This window comes from Rhinatrema bivittatum, unplaced genomic scaffold, assembly GCF_901001135.1.
Source record: "Rhinatrema bivittatum unplaced genomic scaffold, aRhiBiv1.1, whole genome shotgun sequence".
Classification (NCBI taxonomy): domain Eukaryota; kingdom Metazoa; phylum Chordata; class Amphibia; order Gymnophiona; family Rhinatrematidae; genus Rhinatrema; species Rhinatrema bivittatum.
In genome coordinates this window covers 2447-26079 of record NW_021820826.1, presented here as the reverse complement: position 1 = coordinate 26079, position 23633 = coordinate 2447, and the positions used below count along the sequence as shown (strand labels likewise).

Sequence of the window (23633 nt, the reverse complement as noted above, 5' to 3'; positions counted from 1 at the left end):
AGCTCTGATTTGGTAGTAGTCCTGTCAGTCCAAAAAAAAAAAAAAAAAAGGCAATACGCTTTGGTCGGCAGTCTTGCACGAAAAGCGCAAGGGTGTGTGTCCTAGCGACGTGCTTACGCTTCGGTTTTGGCGTAGCTGCGTTGGAGTGCTCTCGGGCTATGACGAAATTGTCGTATCCCAGGTGTGAGTGAGGTCAGGCCGGCGGAAAAAAAAAAAGAAAAAAAAAAGGAACGAGCAGCGGCGAAGGCGACGGACGACCCCCCCCCCCCTTTCCTTTCTAAGCCCCCCTCTTTCTCACCCGCCTGCTAGAGACGCACCGAACATGGAGGCTACGGAGACGGAGCTGTGCGAGAGCCTGATCATATGGGTGAGGATTGCTGGTGTTTTGGGGTGTCTCTGTCTCTCTTTAAGTGGGCTTCCCCGGGAGGCGACAGGTGAGCTGCCGGCGCCCGCTCGCGCCCGGGCGGCCTGGGCTCAGGAGCGGGCGGCTATCCCGCTTTTTTTTTTTTTTTTTCTCTCTTTTATTATGGTCGGTGAGCGCAGGGTTCACGGTCCGCCAGAAACTCCCTGGCTTTTCTGGGTCAGTTGTCGTGGCTGGGGGGCTTTCAAGTGGCTCGTCCCGCCTGCTCTCCCGTTTTCCAGTGGGAAACGGGCTCTTGAGGAAATCGTGGCCATTGATATGTGCTTGTTTGGCAGGATCCATCGCCGATCTTATTGCTGCCGAAGCCGTGCTCTTGAATTATACATGTGTGGAGGAAGGGTTGAGAATGCATGTGAAAGCATATCGTGCTGACGGGGCTCACTATTATAGACTTCAAATATCTGATACATCCTTTTGGGGGTGTAAATAAATTGAATGCATTTGTTGGCTGCCTCATAATTCAGTAGTTCAAGATTTGTTGACTAGAAGATCTTGGTTCTGACAGTGCCTAACAGAATTTTGTATGCCTGCATTCTGTTTTGTTTGACTGCAGTTATGTACTGCACTTTATGCACGAAAGATTACTATTACAACAGTTTGACCCAAGAAGTGGATCAAATTACCATAAAGCTCTGAACTTGGGGCCTGTTTCTGGCACTACCAGGACTTTTTACATTTTTATGTTTATGGGGAAAATGCTTAGTACATAAGTCCTTTTGTTACCTTTTATAAAGTCTTGAAGTGTTGACATAAGCAGCAGGGAGATTTATCTGGGCATAGGTGGTTTTCAGACAGGATTCTCCTGCTTTTGGTGCAGATATGCTAGACAAGTTGTACCTGATAACTTGCTGTCTTATTTTCCACTTTTTCATCACTCAGCCTAAGGTGGATTACTATAAAATGCAAAACAAGAAAATTAATAAAAATATAAAATACATATAACAACATAAAAATACAGTCAATATAATTTAACTTGTATTTTATTTATTTACTTTATTTTCTATACCGATGTTGGTATTTACCTTCATACCGGTTTGCATTGTTTTTGTAACTAAAAATCATAAAAATACAATAAAAATTTAAACCAATCAAATAAATATAAGTATAAAGCACTCTTAAAATTATATGAATGAATCAAATCATAAAATAAATGTTAGGAATTAGAAGAATAAATAATCACTTTAAAAACATACCAAATTACATAAAAATAATTAAAAGAAATCATCAAAATATAAAAATATGAGAATTACTGGCTGACTTCTAATTGGAATGCTTGTGCAAAAAGCCACATTTTTAGTGCTTTCTTAAACACTTTTACATCTTTCTGGAGCCTTAATTCTATGGGTAACATATTCCATTTAGACATGCAGATTTTGTTTGAAAATGGTCAAAAGCCAAGAATACACAAATTCAACACAGTAATCATTTTTTTATATTCCACTTTTAGTGACACTTCAAAGTGGATTATATTCCGTTATTGTATGTAGTTCTCTATCCTCAGAGGGTTTACAATCTTAAAACATATAAAACCAGGGTTTTTGGGGTTTTTTTTTTTAAAGCCAGACAAATCTCAATATGGTTTTTAAAGGAGAGTGGGGGTGCTAGGCTATGTGTTATGGTTATTTTATATGCAGGTTTTATTATATTTTTGCCATTTTTCAAAATGTTTTACTATTTCTTATTGCTACACTATAAACCACCCTGGGTTGGCCTTTTGAAGAAAGTGGTATAGAAATGTAAATTAAAATTTAATTCTACATAGTTTGGAAGAATAAATGCTAAAAGCTGTCCACATTACTGCTAGCTTTGCCCTGAACCCAATTAAGATTAATCGGACATTACTTAATTAAATGCACTAATAAAAGTGCAGTAATAAAAAGTTACTACATATTACAATTTCCATTCTTAAGATAATAGAGTTAAAACTTGATAGCATAAAATTAAAGCACTGTTCACCGTGCCTACAATATGGAAAACACATCTGACGCAAATAAGAGATCACGTGTTTTCCGTAGTGGGCCCAAAACTCTGGAATTCTCTACCCGAGACAATACGACTGATATCAGAAGGAAAGAGAATTAAATGTGAGCTAAAAAAACATGGTTATTAAAAAAAAAATGAATATAACCTAACTTTAAATTAGTAGAATGGAGAGTCTGCAATAATAATGGCAAAGACATTAATTAGTAACGAGAGGATAAAAGTATCTAATGACAATTCAATGACACTATGTAAATTACTGAAACTGATTTTCCAGCCTAATGTCCCAGATCTTTAGTGAAAGTACTAGAACTTCTCCGTAGACCTTTAGTGAAAAATGTACTAGAACATTTAAATTACTTCCAATTGTTTTGAGTTATTGTTTGTGTTGATCTATCATATGAATGTTACTTTTGTAAACAGTTGTGATCATCAATTGGAATGACGGTATATAAAATGTCTAAATAGATTAGACCTTACATAATTTAAATGCAGTAATAAAGAACAATTTCTTAGTTAAATTCCTAAACTTTAAGATAATTAGTTACTAGATTCTGGTCATTTTCAATAGCATAACATTGAAACACTCAAGAAATCCATGTAGACACATGGTTGTCATTTACTTTCTTTTTAATTCTTGTACAGGCGGCATTAATAGTAGGAGGTATTTGCAATCCAAATGATGTTAAGGCAGATATGAGGAACTATATAGTGCATGTGAGTGTATTTGGTAGGATAATTTAATTGGTAAATATGAATCAATTTTTGCATTTCAGCATAAATTTTACCTTGCAAAGATGAGTACTCTGTGGGGGGAGGGGGGAAAAAACTTAGTCTACCAATTATATATCATGATCATTTTGCCCGGTTAGTTTTGTAACTCATCCCAATGCAATCTAGTGCTCATTATTATACCCTTTTCTTTTAGATGGGTACTAAAAGCAAATAGCCTGCATCATAATTCTTATGATGATCTGGAGTTTACAGTATCACCAAACATCAAGCACTATACCCTCATCCAAGTGAACCAGTGGCCAATAATGTAAAGTAGGACCAAAGAAGCTGTACTTGAAATGGAGTCAGCCTACTTAGCTCCCACTCACAAAGATCTTCCCTTTATTTTCTTAAATCATGAATTTAGTAGGGTCATACACTAAATGTCCAAGACTTATCCCACTGGAATACATTTTTTAATATCTTTAATTTGGGTAGTCTTGCAAGCACTGGTTGTATGTACATTATATGTTTTCTTTCATTTTCGGTTGTCATTTGACTTTCAGATTTCTCTGAAAGATCCAAATATCCCCAAGTTTTTAGTGCAGTACATTCTCCTAATTAAATGGCCTTTTTCATTTGCATAGTTGAGTGAAATTGATCCTTTGGAGGGTAATTTTTATAATGGCATTTAAAGTACATGCAGACTTCAGCCCAAATTTTCAAAGCAGACTTATACAAATAAGTCTGCTTTGAAAATCCACAGGTTGTCCAGTAAATGTGTACACATGCAGAAAATTACACCTGCATTGCCTGTACTTTTTATGTGCATGCTTTTGAAAATCGAAGTTTACGTGCAAATGCTTTCTCCACACAAGCACAAGTTCTAGTGCAGGTAAGACCAAATAAGAGATAGGGTTTCATGTCAACTCTTGCATGTGCACATCCCTAACTTTCAAAGGATCATTTTGTGCATAAATCAAGGCTTTATGTGCATAAGCCATTTTTTGTTTGTTTATTTAAATGAAGCCCTGTATGTGCATTTCTAAAGAGATTGACTGGTAAAGCTTGTGATCTTTATTCATCTCTGCCTCATGGCTTTATATACTATCATTTTGTTGATTAGAAGAGAGAGTTCGCTTCAGTAAAAAGCAAAGTTTTCAAAAAGTAGTGGGAGACCTCCTTGCAGACTCTGCAGAACTAGCATGCATATGTTGGTGCAATTTTAATGTGGTGCTGGAGACTTTCAGATTGAGAAAGAACAGCAGTACCGTTGTCCAACAGCAAAATGCACTCTTAAAGGGCATACGTGATTACATCTATACAAAGGGGTTGAGTTGACCAAACTCCTAAGACGAGCTGAAAAGAAATGGAGACTAAAACCCACTCCACAGCTAAAAGACAGCTTCCAGACCATACTATACATATACAAAACTGATATAGACAAAGCCAAGTGCAATTATTACGCCGTCAAAATCCACAACCACCAATACAATCCAAGAACCCTATTTGCCTATGTCAACAACCTCACCCAACCAATCCAAAATTCACTCAGAACGGCCAATCAGACAAACACCAGCGACCACCTGGCCCAATTCTTCAATAACAAAATACTAAATCTAATAGCAAAAAACCCTAACCCAAACTAAAAGACTACAATCGAGACTACAACCAACCCACACATAGACAACAACAAATGGACTCACTTCGATCACGTTGCATCAACCGAAATTGAATCAATCATACAAAACATTAATCCTGCAGCTCATCCCATTGACCCAATTCCTATAAAATTTCTTAAACAAATACCGAACCACATAGCCAACCAATAGCAACCACAATCAACCTGTCACTTGACCAAGGCATCTTCCCTGAAAAACTAAAATGCACCATCATCAAACCTATACTCAAAAAAAAAACCAAAAAAAAAAAAACCTCATCTCGATGAAACTGATCTAGTAAACTTTAGATCAATATCGAACCTACCCTTCATAGCCAAGATACTCAAAAAAATTGTAAACCATCAATTCGTCGAACACTTGGAATCCCACAATATTCTCTTCCCCGCGCAACACTGCTTCAGGACTTCCCTCAGTACCAAAACACTACTACTCTCTCTGACACAATCCTTAAAGGACTCAACTGCAACACCTCCTACTTACTCATCCTCCTCGACATATCAGCTGCATTTGATACTGTCAACCACAAAACGTTAATACACAGACTAAAGGAAATTGGACTTCAAGACACAACGCTCAACTGGTTCAAATCCTACCTATCTAACAGGTCATACAAGGTCAAATTCAACGACACCGAATCCAAGCAAATCCCCCTCCCCCCATGGAGTCCCACAAGGCTCTTCCCTATCCTCCACATTATTCAACATCTACATGACACCACTATGCAAACTCCTCAACGAAACAGGACTGCTACATTACGTATATGCCGACGATGTACAAATCTTACTCCCAATCAAAGACTCCATCGAACACACCCTAGAGCAATGGAACGCACACCTATCATCTATAAAGCACCTACTATTACAACTATCCCTTACACTCAATCACACTAAAACTGAAATCCTATACATATCTAGCAAACCACCACCACCCTCCACACAACCTCTCCAAACCAAACACTCTCTACAGTCAAAAATCTTGGCATCATGCTTGACAATCAACTAAACTTCAAAAAACACATCAACAACCTACTAAAAGATGGATTTTACAAACTCCAAATCCTAAGAAAGCTCAAGCCACTGCTATACCCACAAGACTTTCGAACAGTTCTACAGGCTCTTCTCTTCTCAAAACTTGACTACTGCCATGCCCTACTACTGGGCCTCCCAGCCTTCACCCTCAAACCCATTCAACTACTCCAAAACGCTGCTGCCAGAGCCCTCACAAACAGCAAGAGATCAGACCACATCACACCTATCCTTTAAAGACCTACACTGGCTTCTAATCCCTCAGAGAATACAGTACAAAACCTTAACCATCATTCACAAAATTCTCCAACGACAAAACCAACTGGCTGCCCACCCCCCTTCTCCTCCATACTCCCTCACGGAATCTTCGCTCCTCAAACTCTGGACTCCTACAAACGCCCCCCCCCCCCCAAGCCACTCAATGGATATATACAAGGGATCAAACTTTTTTTCGGTTGCCGGCCCCATCCTTTGGAACAAACTCCCCACAGAACTAAGAACAGATCCATCCACCCAATATTTCAAGAAAAATCTTAAGACATGGTTATTCCGCAAAGCTTTCCCAACAACACACCCGAACCAACCCCAAAACAGGCCCTAACCCTGCACCGCCCTCCACCACCAAACCAACAAATCTATCCATCCACACAATAGACTCTATGCTCCCCTGAACACATTTTCCTCTCCATCACAATCCGTTCAATATAAGTCCCTCATCACTGTCTTTGATACATATATCTAATGTTATTTATTGTTATTCTAATGTTAATTATTGTTCTGTTTTTACTCATCTTGTCTATTCCCTATCTAATGTTCATTTCTGTTATTCTAATGCTACTCTAATGCTAATTGTTACCCTATTTTTTTTTTTATTTTTTTTTTTATTTTGAATTTTCAAACATTACATGATAGCAATACACGCATATCAAGAGATTGGGATAAAGGTATACAAATATATTTATAAGAAAAAGGACATCAGATTCCTTCTGGAATATCTTTTTAAGTTTACACAAAAGAAATATGGAAAAAATTCTCAACTATAAATCATCCCTTTATAAGGAAATAAGGGAGAGAATCCTATTCATTGGGAGTAATTAAGGAAATCTCATTCTATGAAAAGTAAAAAGAGAGGCACAACAATATAATATTTCTAGATCCCAAAAACGGAAATTAGTTAGAGCTTTGTTTAGTTAAGGAATGCGTATCTAGAAATATTCTTAACTGAGACGGGTCAAGAAAAATATATCTCGTATGCTGTCCATTCCCCGATCAATACTGATTACTGCCACTACTAGCACTGTTTTTTACTCATGTTACCACTATAACTTAATATTACTTCTCTCTCATTGTTTTTGTACCTGACAAAAGGATATACCGTACCTTTCCTCTTTACCTTCAAGTTACATGTAAACCAATGTGATGTGTAAATTGAACATTGGTATATAAAAACAAACAAATACTTGAAACTTGCAAGCAGTCTTACCAGTTGTCAAGGTTTCAGCACCCCTTACTTAGCTTGTCCATTTGTACATCATTCTAAACATTTATGCTTCTATAACCATAAAATACCAATTATTAAAAAGTAAAAATACCGTAAATATGATAAATTTTTCATTCACTCATCTCATGCTTGGATCATTAAGAAAAGCTGTGTATATACTGGTTCTGAGGTCCTTAAGAATTCTCAGGAGGAAATTAGGCCCTGGTCTACTAAGCATTTTTCCCCCTGTAGACCCGGACTATGAGAAAAACTTTAGTAAATCGGGCCCTAAAACAACAATAGGGAAGTTTTGCAAGGGAATGTGTTTGTCCAATTCAACAATTTCCTTAGTTTTTCAGATTACAAGTAGTTCTGCTTTTCCACCATTGTTAACAAATGCAGGCTCTGACAGCTTGATATTTTTGGCAAAAACAAATCTTCCTGTTCATACCCTAGATCAGTCCAGATGCATGGAGTTTTGCCTCCTTTCCAGCAGATGGAGACAGAGAATGACATTTTCCTGATACTGCTCCTTAACATGCCATCTGCAGCCCCTCAGTATTTCTCTGTCTCCAGCAGATGGTAGAGGTGCAAAACCTGCAGTCTGAAGATTTATAAAAAGAAAAATAAGTTGATTGAAGACAAATTTTGCTCCTAGACATGTAAACTGCCTGGCAGGACCATCCCCCTGGGAGTGAAGACCAAGCCAGGGGGTTGGTGACCTTGAAGTGGCTTGGCCCAGTGTCTGTAGGGGACCGAAAGCAAGTGGTCTGGCTCCCATGTCTTTCCTCATTTGAAGCTCAGTTGTGGCAGTATAAAGGAAATATCCTTATTTATTTCTCCGCTTGCTGACTGGGTTCTCTTAAGCAGCCTGTCGCTTAAAAAAAAGAAAAAAAGGAAAGGTACGCATGGCTCAGGAGAGCTGTAAGAGGGAGAAGGGGTCTTGTGGCAGCTGCAGCAATCCGCGGGTGAGAGTCAGGAGGCAGCGCGTGCAGCAGAGACTCATGGGTGGCCGCAATCCAGCATGGCAGAACCCACAGAGAAACACCTGCTGCACGTTGCCATGAGGTAAAGTTCTGGTATGATGCAGTCCTTTCTGACCCCACATAGAACTGCGCATGAATGTGCTGGACAAGGGGCCAGAGAAAGTAAACCCGCACAATGAATCTATGTTAAGAACATAAGAAATTGCCATACTGGGTCAGACCAAGGGACCATCAAGCCCAGCATTCTGTTTCCAACAGTGGCCAATCCAGGCTATAAGTATCTGGCACGTACCCAAACACTAAGAAGATCCCATGCTACTGATGCTAGTAATAGCAGTGCCTATTCCCTAACTCAGCTTGATTGATAGCAGTTAATGGATTTCTCCTCCAATAATTTATCCAAACAGTTTTTAAACCCAGCTACATTACTGCACTAATCACATCCTCTGGCAACAAATTCCAGAACTTAATTGTGCATTGAGTGAAAAAGAATTTTCTCCAATTTTAGTAAATAACAGATTCACATTTACCCAATCTAGACCTCTCATGATTTTAAAGACCTCTATCATATCCTCTCTCAGCCATCTCTTCTCCAAGCTGAACAACTCTAATCTCTTTAGCTTTTCCTCATAGGGGAGCTGTTCCATCCCCTTTATCATTTTGGTTGCCCTTCTCTGGTACCCTCTTCGCTAGGGTACCAGAGAAGGGCATAGAAGTTGTAGAAGAGAGACTAGTCCTCTTTTACAAAGAGTGGACCAAGATCACAACGAATGAGGGGATCCTGGAAGTGATAAGAGACGCATTAAGATTTGCTCATCCTGTTCAAGAGGCCTGTATGATTTCCTCTTGGGTATCCCATGTCAAAAGAGAGGTGGTTCGCACCACACTGGATCGATTGCAGCATATGGAAACGATAGCTGCTGTACCACCAAGGGAATGGGGAAGAGAGAGGAATTCCATCTATTTCGTAGGTCCCTTCTTCATTGGGAACAATCTGCCCATTCTAGATCTGAAAGAGGTGAATGTGGCTCTAAGGGTGCCGCAGTTTCGCATGGAAACCCTGCGATCAATGATAGTGGTGGGGGCATAAGGGATGGCTTCTGGCTTGTTGGATCTGACAGAAGCTACACTGTACATTCCTATCAAGGAGGAACATCAGAAATTCCTGTGATTCATGGTCCTGGGGGAAACATTTTCAGTTTCGAACACTCCCATTTGAGCTAATGATGGCACCGCGGACCTTCACCAAAGTGATGGGAGGTGGTAACCGCAGCCTTGAGAAAGGAAAGTGTCTTAGTCCACCCTTATCTGGACAATTGGCTCATTCGAATTGAGGCTCAATGTCAACAGAGGGTGAAGTGGGTCATGCAGAAGCTACAGTCTCTGGGCTGGCAGCTGAACCTGGTAAAGAGCACTGTGGTTTCATTTCAATCCTTGGAGTATCTGGGAGCCCAGTTCGACACGAACGTGGGCAAGGTAGACAGAGTGATGAAGTTATAGACATTAAGTCTGTTGCAGATTGCAACTTTCGGTGCCCAGAGTATGGGATTATTTATGTCTTGGGTTCTGTGGCTTCTATACTAGAGCTAAGACCTTGGGCTTTCGCACGTATAAGATCATTTCAGAAGGCACTTTTGTCCCGCTGGAACCCACAGTCTGAGGTCTTCTAGCTCCTGCTTCAGGGAGAATCTAGGACCGGTCTCTTGTGGTGACTTTCTCAGGTCAATTTGAAGCGAGGAATGGATTTGGAACTCCTAGATTGAATGGTGGTGCCCACAGATGCCAGCATGAAGTGTTGGGGGGTCCATGTGTTCAAGGGCCAACGGCACAGGGTCAATGGTTTATGGTGGAAACATTGAGGTCTATCAGTTGTTTAGAGACCAGGGCAGTTTGCATGGCTTTGTTCTCCTCTGGGAGGTTTGGGTCCTATTGGGCAGTGTGACAACAGTGGCATACATTGATTGCCAAGAGGAAATCAAGTGTCTTCTGGTGTCTTAAGAGACTCAATTTATTTTAGTAAGTCTGTTTGATTTCAAAAGACAAATACAACAAAAACAGAATGACATTAACAATAATAGGTACACAAAGTACGGTAATGAAAAAACCTTTCAGCCTCTAGTGAATAACGTCTTCATCAAGTTACCCCACCCATCAATCCCAATTGCAGCTGAAAAATCATGATACCAAAAGAGAATTATCAGATTACAAATTCTACAAGACCAGGAATCTAGGTATGGTTTCCACTGTTCCAGGGTAGGCGTGACCTTATGTATCCATTGTACCAATATACATTTTTAATTTATATAACTGGCTTTACACAGATACAATAACAGATATTTATCAGCCATCTCATAACCATCAAAAATATGTAATAATCCTAGGGATGCATCTCGCGGCACATCCTTCCCAGTCCAGGTAGCGATATGTTGAAAAATTGAAGCCCAAAAACTTTTAATGATCACACATGCTTAGAAACAATGGAAAAAAGTGCCTTCTGATGCCCCACACTTCCAACGAGCAGGGTCCCAAGTAATACCAGCCTTGAATGTTTGGAATGGTGAAAAAAGTAAAGCCTATGCACCACTTTAAATTGCATTTCTCAAAGGTTAGCACTTTCTATTAATTATCCCAACTCCATCAGAGAGAATCGAATATCTTCTTCCAAAGCCATTCCCAAATCTCTTCTCCACTGTGCTGTTACAGAGGAGAGGGGGTCCCACTATCCAATAACCCATTAAACCCCTATATAATTTGGAAATTAACCCGGATTGAGAGGCGATATTAATAACTGCCCCCTCAAATTTCCCTGCTTTGAAAACCTCCTTATTGCCATGTAACAAAGATTCAACATAATGACATATCTGCAAATAGGCATAGAAATCCTTATCTAAGCCTTATTTGTCCTTTTAAAGTTTGAAATGTAGATATCCCACCTGTCTCAGAAATGAACCTTCATTGCAAGTCTTCAAAAAACACCTCAAAACATGGCTGTTCCTAAAAGCTTTCCCACCTGACACGTAACCTGCCCAAATGCAACTGCAACACACCACGCCCCCTACACAAGCATCTCGCGTCACCATCTTCCCTCCCTTGCACCACCTTCCTCCCACCTATCCCCCCCCCCCCCCCCCCTTTCAAACCCTCCCTGCTAACCTTAAATTATCCTCATCAACAAGTCATTTATGTACATGTTATATACTATATCAAATGTTCCATGTAATCCTGTTATTTCTGTTATAATTCGTCATATTTATTACAATGTTATAATTTATTATATTTATTACAATGTTATAATGTAAAATAGGGCTGTTACTACCCTATTCTTTTAGTTATCTGGAAACCGATGTGATATCTCGATCGAACGTCGGTATATAAAATAAAATAAATAAATAAATAGATTCCAATAGCAATTGACCGATTTTCCTAAGACCCACATCCTCCCTTTGCAAAAAATAACATGATCCAATCCCGGTGAAAAATCCCCATTCCCCTCTAAGTGACAGGAAAATCAAAACTGTGGGAGATGGTTTGTATTTCTCTCACCCATTTCCAGACCCGAAGAACAGATGTAAACAATGGATTAAGCCTTAACCCGCATGGAAGTACACGTTTTCTTCCATGCAAAAGATAATAAAACCTCTAGGATTATCATAACACCCCCATAACACCTAATTAAACACTGCTGTGTTCCCCAAGCCAGTCCCTAATCACATGTAAAAGACAAACCATATTAAAAACCCACAAATTTGGCAATTTGAGACCTTCTTTCCAAAATCCAAGTTGCAAGCTCGCCAGTTTTATTCGTGATATTTTTCCCATTTCAAATAAACTAAGAGTAACTTTATTATTAAAATACTGTATCGCGCACAGGAGAGTGGCCTGTGCGCGCGCTGGGAGAGCGGGCGCTCGCCCACTCCTGCATTTTTACTGTATCGGCCCGATAGCTGGTTAGGTTTCAAAGTTATCTGGTTGAATATCCCTGATAACTTACCTGGCTAGCCAGATAACTTATCAAAATTCTAAAAAAACAAAAAACAAAATATACCTCTTAATGTGCAAGTTTTCTTTTTAAGTTATGTTTACTCTACTAGATCTTCAGGATCTTCATCTCTACTCTTCCCATGGGGGCATGTCTAGGCAAGGTCTGGCCTGTAGTGGTGGAAAACCTGCAAAACCAGTACTGATAGCTTGTTTGGGTGTGGTATGCATTTTAAAACGCTGCTATTGGAAATCTCACTTGGCTACTAAGGGAGAAATTGCAGCTTCCTCTTAGATTCCTAGGACTAGGCCATCCATAATAAATGCCCTACTAATTGGGTGTGTAGCTTGAATTGCTTTTATAGTAGAACAAACTTAAGAATTCTGAAATCCTAAATAAATAACATTTAATTTTTTTAAGCTATGATTTACAAATTTTTAGGATTAGTGGAAACTCCAGTGAAACATGCGTTGACTTGTTGCCACATACTTCTACCTGCATGCGGATATCCCATATATAGAATGGTCTGTCATTCTCCACTGGAGAGGTGTATTTAGTGGCACATGTACCTGATCAGACGCATACCCTGGGAAGCGTGCTGAACATACATGGGTCAGAATCACGAAAATGAGCACTCTTCAGTTTATTCCTTAGTGTTAAATTTGTGAGGAAGTCTCCTATATGACTTTTTAGAACCTTCAGGCAACCACACAGAACTTCATTTGGATTATACATTTTCTTACTATGCCTGCTAGTTGGCCTATTTCACATGCTCCGCGCTATCCATGCGTTAGAAGTACACAATCAGCATTTTAGTTATTCCCTCTCTTGTTCGGTAAGGTGTAAGCCACATATCGACTTTCTGAATGCCTCCTTAACTCTTTGCCGGAGCACATCAGCTGCTTGTGCATGTTAGGGTACCAGTGGGCTGATACAGCAGTAGCCTTCATCCTTGCGCTCAAATGCCATGCCTGTCTTCTGATCCTCCTTACCCTGCTGCTGCTCCATTACAAATCTTCTGCTTTCACAGAGTTTGTCTGACTTCCAGACTTGACAGGTAATGTTTTTCGGAAGATACTGTGTAACACCGACACATTTCTCCTGGATTAATTTGGCAATGCATATCCAGCAGTCTTTCTTTACAGTCTCTCTGCTTATTCTGCATCACTCTCTCTTTAGAGATTTATAGCTCTCCCTCCATCCTCTTTCTTATATTCACACATGGTGAGAGTTTTGCTTTGCTTTTCTTAAAGAAATTGACTAAGGATCTTCATTTGTTGCACTTGGTTTCTTTTGTCTGGAATGTGTGTGCACCTATCGAATGCATAATAATGGGGAGACAGAGGTTGAATTAGAGCAAATTTAGAAACTTGTGCTACTTCAGCCCTGTTAGTTGTCTTTTGTTCAAAATGAAATGTTGTAGATGCTGCAGTTTGACCATTCAGAGTACTTCTTCACATTGTGCCATTAAGAATGTGATGATATTTTTGCCTTTCTAGCTGCAGACCTTCAATACTGATGCACCGTGCAAAACTATCCAGGACCTCAGTAGTGGAGTAGCCATGGCACAGACACTTCACAAACTGTAAGTTGATCTTGAATTGAAAAAGGAGAACGGTGGTGGTTTGTTTGGGTTTGGTTTTTTTTTTTTGGTTTTGTTTCAGACTTCATATCATCTTTTAAAAAAGAGCAATCCACATCCAAAACATTCTTTGAGCCCAATGTTGGTGCCAGGCAAAATGGTAGAAGTTATTCTTATACCCCAAACTACTGGCTATATGGATAGAAGAGGCTTAATGGGGAAGCGTCAACATGGTTTTAGCAAAAGGAAGTCTTGCCTTACCAATCTTTCAGTTTGTTTTTTTTTAAACTGTAAACAAATTTGGATAAGATGAACTAGTTGCTTTGGTATATTGAGATTTTCAGAAGGCATGTGACAGTCTCTCGGGGCTCATCGGGATACTAAAACATCATAGGATAGAAAGCAGTGTCCTTTTTGTGACTTGCTAACTGGTTAAAAGACAGGAAACAGAGGTAGGACTATGTGGTAAGCTTTCCAAATGGAGAAAGGACAGTAGTGGAATATCCAGAGATCTATACTGGGACCTGTGCTGTTTAATATATTCATTAATGATCTGGAAAAGGGAGCAGCAAGTGAGGTGATCAGATTTACATATGAGACACAGTTCTTCAGAATTATTATTTCCTGTTGATAAGCAGAGCCGAATTGACGATGATCTAGGGGGTGATGTCATCCAGTACTGCACGGAACAGTCTCTTATACCTAGTAGAGCTTTGAGCTATACTGAGCATGTGCGGGAGTTGCCTCAGAGTCATAAGAACATAAGAAAATGCCATACTGGGTCAGACCAAGGGTCCATCAAGCCCAGCATCCTGTTTCCAACAGTGGCCAATCCAGGCCATAAGAACCTGGCAAGTACCCAAAAACTAAGTCTATTCCATGTAACCATTGCTAATGGCAGTGGCTATTCTCTAAGTGAACTTAATAGCAGGTAATGGACTTCTCCTCCAAGAACTTATCCAATCCTTTTTTAAACACAGCTATACTAACTGCACGAACCACATTCTCTGGCAACAAATTCCAGAGTTTAATTGTGCGTTGAGTAAAAAAGAACTTTCTCCGATTAGTTTTAAATGTGCCCCATGCTAACTTCATGGAGTGTCCCCTAGTCCTTCTACTATCCGAAAGAGTAAATAACCGATTCACATCTACCCGTTCTAGACCTCTCATGATTTTAAACACCTCTATCGTATCCCCCCTCAGTCGTCTCTTCTCCAAGCTGAAAAGTCCTAACCTCTTTAGTCTTTCCTCATAGGGGAGTTGTTCCATTCCCCTTATCATTTTGGTAGCCCTTCTCTGTACCTTCTCCATCGCAATTATATCTTTTTTGAGATGCGGCGACCAGAATTGTACACAGTATTCAAGGTGCGGTCTCACCATGGAGCGATACAGAGGCATTATGACATTTTCTGTTTTATTCATCATTCCTTTTCTAATAATTCCCAACATTCTGTTTGCTTTTTTGACTGCCGCAGCACACTGAACCGACAATTTCAATGTGTTATCCACTATGACACCTAGATCTCTTTCTTGGGTTGTAGCACCTAATATGGAACCCAACATCGTGTAATTATAGCATGGGTTATTTTTCCCTATATGCATCACCTTGCACTTATCCACATTAAATTTCATCTGCCATTTGGATGCCCAATTTTCCAGTCTCACAAGGTCTTCCTGCAATTAATCACAAGCAGATTGTGATAAATTGCAGGAAGACCTTGTGAGACTGGAAAATTGGGCATCCAAATGGCAGATGAAATTTAATGTGGATAAGTGCAAGGTGATGCATATAGGGAAAAATAACCCATGCTATAATTACACGATGTTGGGTTCCATATTAGGTGCTACAACCCAAGAAAGAGATCTAGGTGTCATAGTGGATAACACATTGAAATCGTCGGTTCAGTGTGCTGCGGCAGTCAAAAAAGCAAACAGAATGTTGGGAATTATTAGAAAAGGAATGATGAATAAAACGGAAAATGTCATAATGCCTCTGTATCGCTCCATGGTGAGACCGCACCTTGAATACTGTGTACAATTCTGGTCGCCGCATCTCAAAAAAGATATAATTGCGATGGAGAAGGTACAGAGAAGGGCTACCAAAATGATAAGGGGAATGGAACAACTCCCCTATGAGGAAAGACTAAAGAGGTTAGGACTTTTCAGCTTGGAGAAGAGACGACTGAGGGGGGATATGATAGAGGTGTTTAAAATCTCCTCAGTCTGTTTTTCAGCAGCAGCAGATTTTGAGGAATTATACAAGGAACTGGGTTTCTGAATAGTAGATGAAATCTAACGTGGAAAAGTGCAAAATGATGCACAAAGGGAAGATAATTTCTGCAGTAGCAGTCAAAAAAAGCAAATATAAATTTAGGAATTATGTGGAGAGGAATGGGGAATAAAACAGAAAATATCATAATGCTTCTGTATCGATCCATGGTGCAACCTCATCTTGAGTATTGTGTGTCATTCTGTTCACCCCATTTCAAAGAAACATAAGAAGTAGAAGCAGTACAGAGGAGGGAAACAAATGATAAAGGGGCTGGAAAGGCTCCCTTATGAAGAAAAGCTCAAAGGGCTAGGGATCTTCAGTTTGGAAACAGACACAGCTGAGAAGGAACATGATAGAAGTTTATTAAATCATTAGTGGGGTGAAACGGATGAATGGGTGGGGATTATTTACCCTTCAAATAATACTAAAACAAGGGGATGTCCCATGAAACTAACAACCAACAGATTTAAAACAAATCAAGTATTTTTTTTTCATTGAGTGCACAGTCTCTGTGGAATCATTTCCCAGGGGATGTGGTCAAGGTTACTAGCGTAGCTGGGTTTAACAGAGGTTTCAACAAGTTCCTGGAGTTAAAATTCATAAATCATTATTAGCCAGTTAGCAATTGCTTTCTCTAATCTACCTCTGCAAGCAAGCAATAAGAAGTAGATCCACTACTTGGGATCTATGCATACTTGTGACGCAAACTGGCCACTGTTGAAGAGAGGATGGTGGGCTCAAGAGTCCTTAATCTGACCTAGTATGCCATATGTTATATTACATTTCAATTCTCAGAAGTACCAATTACCTCTTAATTTAAAGGCATTTGAACATTGAAATCTCATAATCGGGCCGATACAGTAAAAATCGTTCGTGCAATACAGTAAATAAATTTAAATTAGGCCCGGCGGTAAAAAGAGGAGCTAGGGACACCAGCGCGTCCCTAGCGTCTCTTTTCGGACAGGAGCGGTGGCTGTCAGCGGGTTTGACAGCCGACGCTCAATTTTGCCAGCGTCTGTTCTCGAGCCCGCTGACAGCCACGGGTTCGGAAACCGGACGCCGGCAAAATTGAGCGTCCGGTTTTCAACCCGCGGGCCAATTTCAATTTTTTTTTTTTTTTTTTTTTACTTTTTTAAACTTTCGGGACCTCCAACTTAATATCCGACTTACACGCGTATATGGCCATATGGATATCTTCTGCAGCATTTTATAACCTGCGTGTATCGGGAATACGCTTTTGTCCACCACCCAACCCGTGTGCGTAGGTTTGGTTACACACAAATACCTGCAATGCATTGAAAGTGTGTACTTTTTCTATCTATTTTATAAACATATGTGCATATATTTTACATGCGAAAATAAATATAACTTGCTCGCGTAAAACCCAGATTTATACGAGGAAGTTGGTGTATGTTAAAACATGCGTGTATGTGAAATTGCTAGCTTGCCAGTACCTCCACCAGTTTACCTAGTCCTCCAAGTCAAGATCTTCCTAGACCTTGACCCTGAACTCCCACCTCCCCGCCCATCCAGTTCAACCAGTTCTCCCACCCAACCAATAACAGAGGGTCTGTTTAATCAATTGCTTTAGATAATTAGCAGGTGTAAAATTGTGAGAATGATTACCAAGTGCATTCGCTTAAGTCTCTTATAAAATAGCAATTTACGCATAAAACTCTTGTCCCTTCCCCAGAACATCCCTAGACTGCCCTGTTTTAGCACAGGTAAACTGAAAATATGTGCATACTTTTTATGTTTATGAAATAGCATGTACACAAATATATGCTACTTACAAAGCTCTATACCAGTTTTGCATGTGTAAATCTTTGAAAATTCACCCTTAAGGGTTCATTCCTGTGCCTCATTGCATCACTGCAAAATTTTCTATAAAACTGACAACTTATATAACTTTTTTTTTATTTTTGTGGTGGTGTAAAACTAAGAACCTGAACAAATATGACTCGATTTTTTTTCCCCTCCTCGCCTTAAGTTCCCAATTATAACTTTAATGTATTTTTATTCTTACTGTACTAATATCAAGTCATGTTGTTTTATTGTAAATTTTACTTTAATATGTACATTTTATTTTGTTAGTTTTATTGTAATTTTATTACTATCGTAAACCGTTATGATGGCTACACTGAATGACGATATATAAAATCAGTAAATAAATATTTTACAATGATAAATCACATCAAAAGCCACATACTTTAAAAAAAAAACAAAACCCAAAACACATTAACAGGGTGATTCACTAAATTGCAATAATGTGTGTTAACAGTGAACAGAAATAGTAGTTGTGTAACATGGTAGTGCATTTTATTCTGTTGTCTTTTATGACAATTGCATCGTAATTTAAGTAATTACCTGTTACTTTACTTGCATTAACTTTACATTTTACTTAGATAAGGGCCTATTGATTAAATTGTGTTGAATGCATGCAGTGTCATCTTTTTTTTCATGCTAACATCTAATGGCTTTGCATTTCATTAAAGCGCTGCAGCACTGTGCATTAATGCATGTTACTGCATGCCTTTAATGAAAATAACGAAGTGCACCTCTAGAGCTATAGTTAAAGTTTACTGCTAATAATGACATTTAATGCTGATTTTTGTGATGAACACGATCTGCATTAAATTTAAATGAGCTGAGGAGCATAATGTTATGTATTAATCATCTCATTTAAATTTCAACACACACATCTATGTTAATTTGAAAAAAAAATCTGTCTTAACGCACGTTATGCGCTAGCACAGGCATGGAATTTGATATGCTATGCGCCCAATTCTGTATTGTGTTCTGCTTCGCAATATTTGACTGTACCTTTTATTAAATGTTGCTCTTACGGCTACTACTAGGACTAGGGTGTTTCCAGTTCTGGGCCCAGAGCTGTGGAATGCTTTACCATGTGAGCTAGGTAGCAACAGTGATTATGTGAGTCAGAGGAAAAAAAAAAAAAAGTAAAAACATTGTTTATGGAAGCTTTTAATTGATGAGATGTCGTAAATTAAAACAAGTGATAAACATTTCTACTTTAGTAATCCGCATTGATATAAATAAATTAAATGGGAGACACATTAATGCCATATAGTAAATAGGCCCCTAGATGTGAACCAACAGAAATCCATTTATGAAATGAGCATCTGTTATGCAAGGCCCATTTTGTAGTGTCTCTTTTTTTTGGGTGGGGGGGGAATGATAGTGCTTTTGGAAAACAGGTGTGTGATTTTGTGAGGTGGCATTTCAAATTTTTTGAAGGACTGTCGTAATAGCTTAACAAGGACATATTTTTGTTTTGCTTTTCTGGTGCAGAATTCTGAGTGTTTTTATCTGTAGATTAATTTCTTTACGATTTAATAACGTGAATTTAAGATGCATTGTATTTTTTTCTGTTTTAAATGCAATAATGCTATTTAAAATACAAATAAACATGGGTTTTGGTAACAAAGGACGTTAGGCATTTTTGGTTCTCTCCTGGAGGTACTTTGTAAATTTTTTCAGAACTCATTCCCAAGAGAAGCTTTTCTCGATTTTATTTACCTACCCTCCAATTAAGGAAATGTTTTCCCTTAAATACCTTCAACAGCATCTGGGTTTTCAACATGCAGATATCTAGCCTTTTGCGAAAGTAGCAAGCTTATCGGAAGCCATTTCAAACTCCAGGTTCAGCATTATAAGGCAGGGCCCTTTCAAAGACATTCCATTTGTATAGGGGGTGTAGACAATCCTTGTCTTAATTTATATACATTTCTGTATTCAGTGACTAGGTATAATAATTTTTACAATCCTGGCAGAGGTATGGAACACTTTTTAAAAACATCTCTGTAAGATGACTATTTGTAAGATGGTTTAAACTGGATACATAAAAGTATTCTCTCAGTAGTATGAGGGGAACAATATCTTCAGGGTTCTAACATAGGTTGGTTATATCGCCGTATAGGGCTTCTCAGATGAAACTTATAGACAATCCTGCTTACTTGAAGTGCCCAGAAGTAACTGTGACATTAAGCCATGGTCTGTGGAAATGTCCCCCACATTCAGAGCTTTTGGGGTCAGGTCATACATTTTTTGGCAGGGGTGGTGGAGGACCCTCTGTACCATTTGTCACCTGAATTATGGGTTCTGGAGTGTTCAATTGATAATTCAAATTTAGAACAAGATAATATTGATATTTTTTTGGAAAGGTTTCAGCATGGCTAAAAATGTATATTTAGTCCAGTGGATCTCATCTGATGGCCCATTCCTTAGCTGTTTTTTGGCTTGCAGAAGTGTCTGACCTTTTAAATCTGAACTTAAAAGCTTTGCCTTTTTAAGAAGAAGTTACCTCCTTCCATTGGATTTGGGGTGCTTACATAAGACTCTACCTTCACATCTTCAAGGGAAATATTCTACACTCAGTGGTTGACAGTGAGTTGGGGTTTAGAACACTTAAGCTCCATCCAGTTGTAGCAACAAGGAGACTAGGGCGTCAGGTGTTAGGGGAGATAAAAGTTAAATTCTATGTAATAATTTCCTTATGGTTGTCCTGGTGACACAAAAATCTTAAATGTGTACCAAGAATTGTTTGTATTTGTATGGTTTGACCCGCAATAAAAAGAATTCTATAAAAAGGACTAGGGACAGTTTAACAGGATTTTCCCACTAATTTTTCCAGGTAAATCCTACAATCTGCATTTAACTGTTAGTATAGTGCACCTTAGTAAGACCTTTGGGGTTGATTTTAAGATCCGCAAACGCACATGGATGTGCCCAATTTATTAATAGTGCGTGTCGGGCGTGCACCATGTTATAAAATACGAGTCCTGCGCAGCAGATGCGCGCCGGATTTTCATGTCCGTGCATGTGGGTGGCCAGCTGCGCAGGGGGAATTTTAGCAAATACGAGCAGCGAAGCAATCGGGCCTCCCCCCAGTTCCCTCCCAGTTCGCTCCAGTTAAGGAGCAGACTGGGAGGAACTTTCCTACCCCTATCCTTCCTCCCTCTTCACCCTCTCCTCCCCACCCCCTAAATCTACTTAACTATCCCTACATTTTTTTTATTATGGTACTTACTTTTGCTCCTCCAGATCAGTAATCTCAGCGCACCAGCCAGCTGCCAGCGCACACTTCCCCAGGACAATGGCTAATGGCGCTGTTCCCATCCCACCCCTTCTGCAGGCCCAGCACTTCTGTGCGTAACGGGTTACGCCATGGCCTTTTAAAATTGGGCCGTTTTTGTGCTTATGGGTTTACTTATTTCTGGAGCCTTATGGGTGTTAAATATCTCCTTTAGTGTGCGGTGTTGGTTTAACCCTTAGCTTTTTTTAGTACTAGTAACTAGGTTTTTGGGTACGCACATGACTGTCTAATGCAGTGTTTCCCAACCAGTGTGCCGCAGCACACTAGTGTTGTGGCTGTATCTCTGCTGTGCTGCGACAGTCTTCAGTTCCTCTTTTCTCTACAACAGCTGGCCTGCAGGATATCCTCCCACCAGCAGGGGGAGTCAGAGCATTGCTTATCTGCTGCTGCTGCTTCTGTTTTTCCCTCTGCTGGCTTTCCTCTGCAGTTGAAATGGCATGGGGGTGGGGACCCTATGGGTTCAAAAGTCCTATTGGCCCCATGCATTTCATCTTAAAGAGGGAAACAGGCATAGAAAGAAGCAGCACCAGGTAAGTGCTGCTAGAAGAGGCCGTTGAATTTTGCTATGAAGCTTTGGGGGGGGGGGGGGGAAGGAAAGAAGAGAGTACTGATGCCAAGGGGGGGAGAGGGTAGGAGAAAGGTTGATGGAGATTATATAGAGGGGGGGGTGGAAGGAAAGGGTGGGAAAGGGAAGGTGATGTATGGGTAGAGGGGAGAGAAGAGGAATTATGGTGATAATGCCAGGTTAGAAGGGAGAGAAAAGGGAAGATAGTGCCAGGGGGTAGAGAGAGAGGGAAGAGAAGGTGTGGTGATAGGCATAGGGGAAGGAGGACTGGGAAGAAAAGGTGGTGATACTAGAGGTGTGAGGAGGGAGAGGGCTGAAACTGGTGATAATTTCAGTGGGTAGTAGATTGGGGGGGGGGAGAGGGAAGAGAAAAGGTGATGTGGAGTGGGGAGAGGGCAGAGAAGGTGGTGATGTCAGGGGTTGGGGGGGAGGAAGATAAGAAAATGATGATACCCGGGGGGGGGGGGGGGGAGGGATAGGGAAGATGCTGATGTGCCTTGGTGAAATGAGCCCAACGCCAGGTGTGCCACGACACAAAAAAGGCTGGGAACCACTGGTCTAATGCCAGAAACCTATTTGAACTTGAAGTAAAACACAAACAGTCATTACAGTATGACACGGCTGTCAGATGGCAAGTCAGCAGAAAAGACGACAATCTGTTTTTGTTTTTCTGCTATGGCAGACCTGGTGCTTTCCTTTTCAAGTATTAGCTGCTGTTTGGGATCACTGATTTGACAAATTGTTGAATGGAAATCCCTAAATGGTCACAGAAGACTCTCCATAGATTCTGAGGAAATCAAATAATGATAAACTGATTTCTTGCTTTTTGTGAGGTTTTATTCCTAAAATTTGTTTTGGTACAATCTACTGTGATTAGTGGTTTGCCACGTTTCAGTTTTAAGTAATTGCTTTACTGATTAATCGTATAATAATTGTTAAACTTTAATGAAAGAGAGCTTGACTAGAAAGTTGTTCCCTTTTTTTTTTTATAGAATATTCAAAATGTTTGGTTAAAGCAAAAGATCAGTATATGTTGTACCATATCAATTATTTATTTATTTATTTAGGATTTTTATATACCGACATTCTCGATGCAAATATCAAATCAGGTCGGTTTCCATAGAACAAAACTGTCGCAGTTAAAGCGTTACATTAAACAGAGTTTCTGAACATAAGAACGTAAATATTAAATAGACATCAATAATTACCAGTATTCCTTTTATAAATAATTTTATTTTCCTTTTTTTTTTTTTCTTTTTTTCTTTGTAGTGATGTTGCCTGGTTTGATGAATCCTGGCTAAACCGTATTAAAGAAGATGCTGGTGATAATCGTAGGATAAAGGTATCCAGAGATGTTAACACACAGTTTTGAATTAGCTCATCCTAGTTTTACAGTGAGAGAACAGGAGAACTGACTGTAGATTGGTAGTGCATTAATGTGGAAAGACTTTGGAGTAACATGCTAATAATTGTATCCTACCTTTAGTATGATCTACTTTGGTTTGTATTTGTTTAATTCAGTTTATTAATCACATATCCTTAAACAATCCAGAGCTATGTACAACATAAAAGCATGTAATCCAATTTTAAACAACTTTTCCAGTATACGGTAATTCCAGTTCACACCCCTCTTTTTGAAACCATCCCAGTTACCTTCGGTCAAATCAAAGTCTGCATTCTCCATTTCTCTTCTGCTAAAAATCACACAAATTTTCAGTTGCTTCCGAAATAGCAAGTTTTCCTTCATCTGCCAGAGTTAGAGGAAGACTATTTCACATACTGATTGCCTCCACTGAAAATATTCTATGCCTCGAATTCATAAACATCCATA

The 23633-nt window shown here is 39.5% G+C and overlaps 1 long non-coding RNA gene across 1 annotated transcript; it reads left to right on the top strand.

Moving 5' to 3' along the window:
- Window positions 1-33: 33 nt before the first annotated feature.
- On the top strand, window positions 34-23144 carry LOC115082175. Its single transcript, XR_003854099.1, has 3 exons — window positions 34-367; window positions 13767-13852; window positions 23072-23144. It is a non-coding gene; the product is annotated as an uncharacterized LOC115082175 (long non-coding RNA).
- Window positions 23145-23633: the final 489 nt, after the last annotated feature.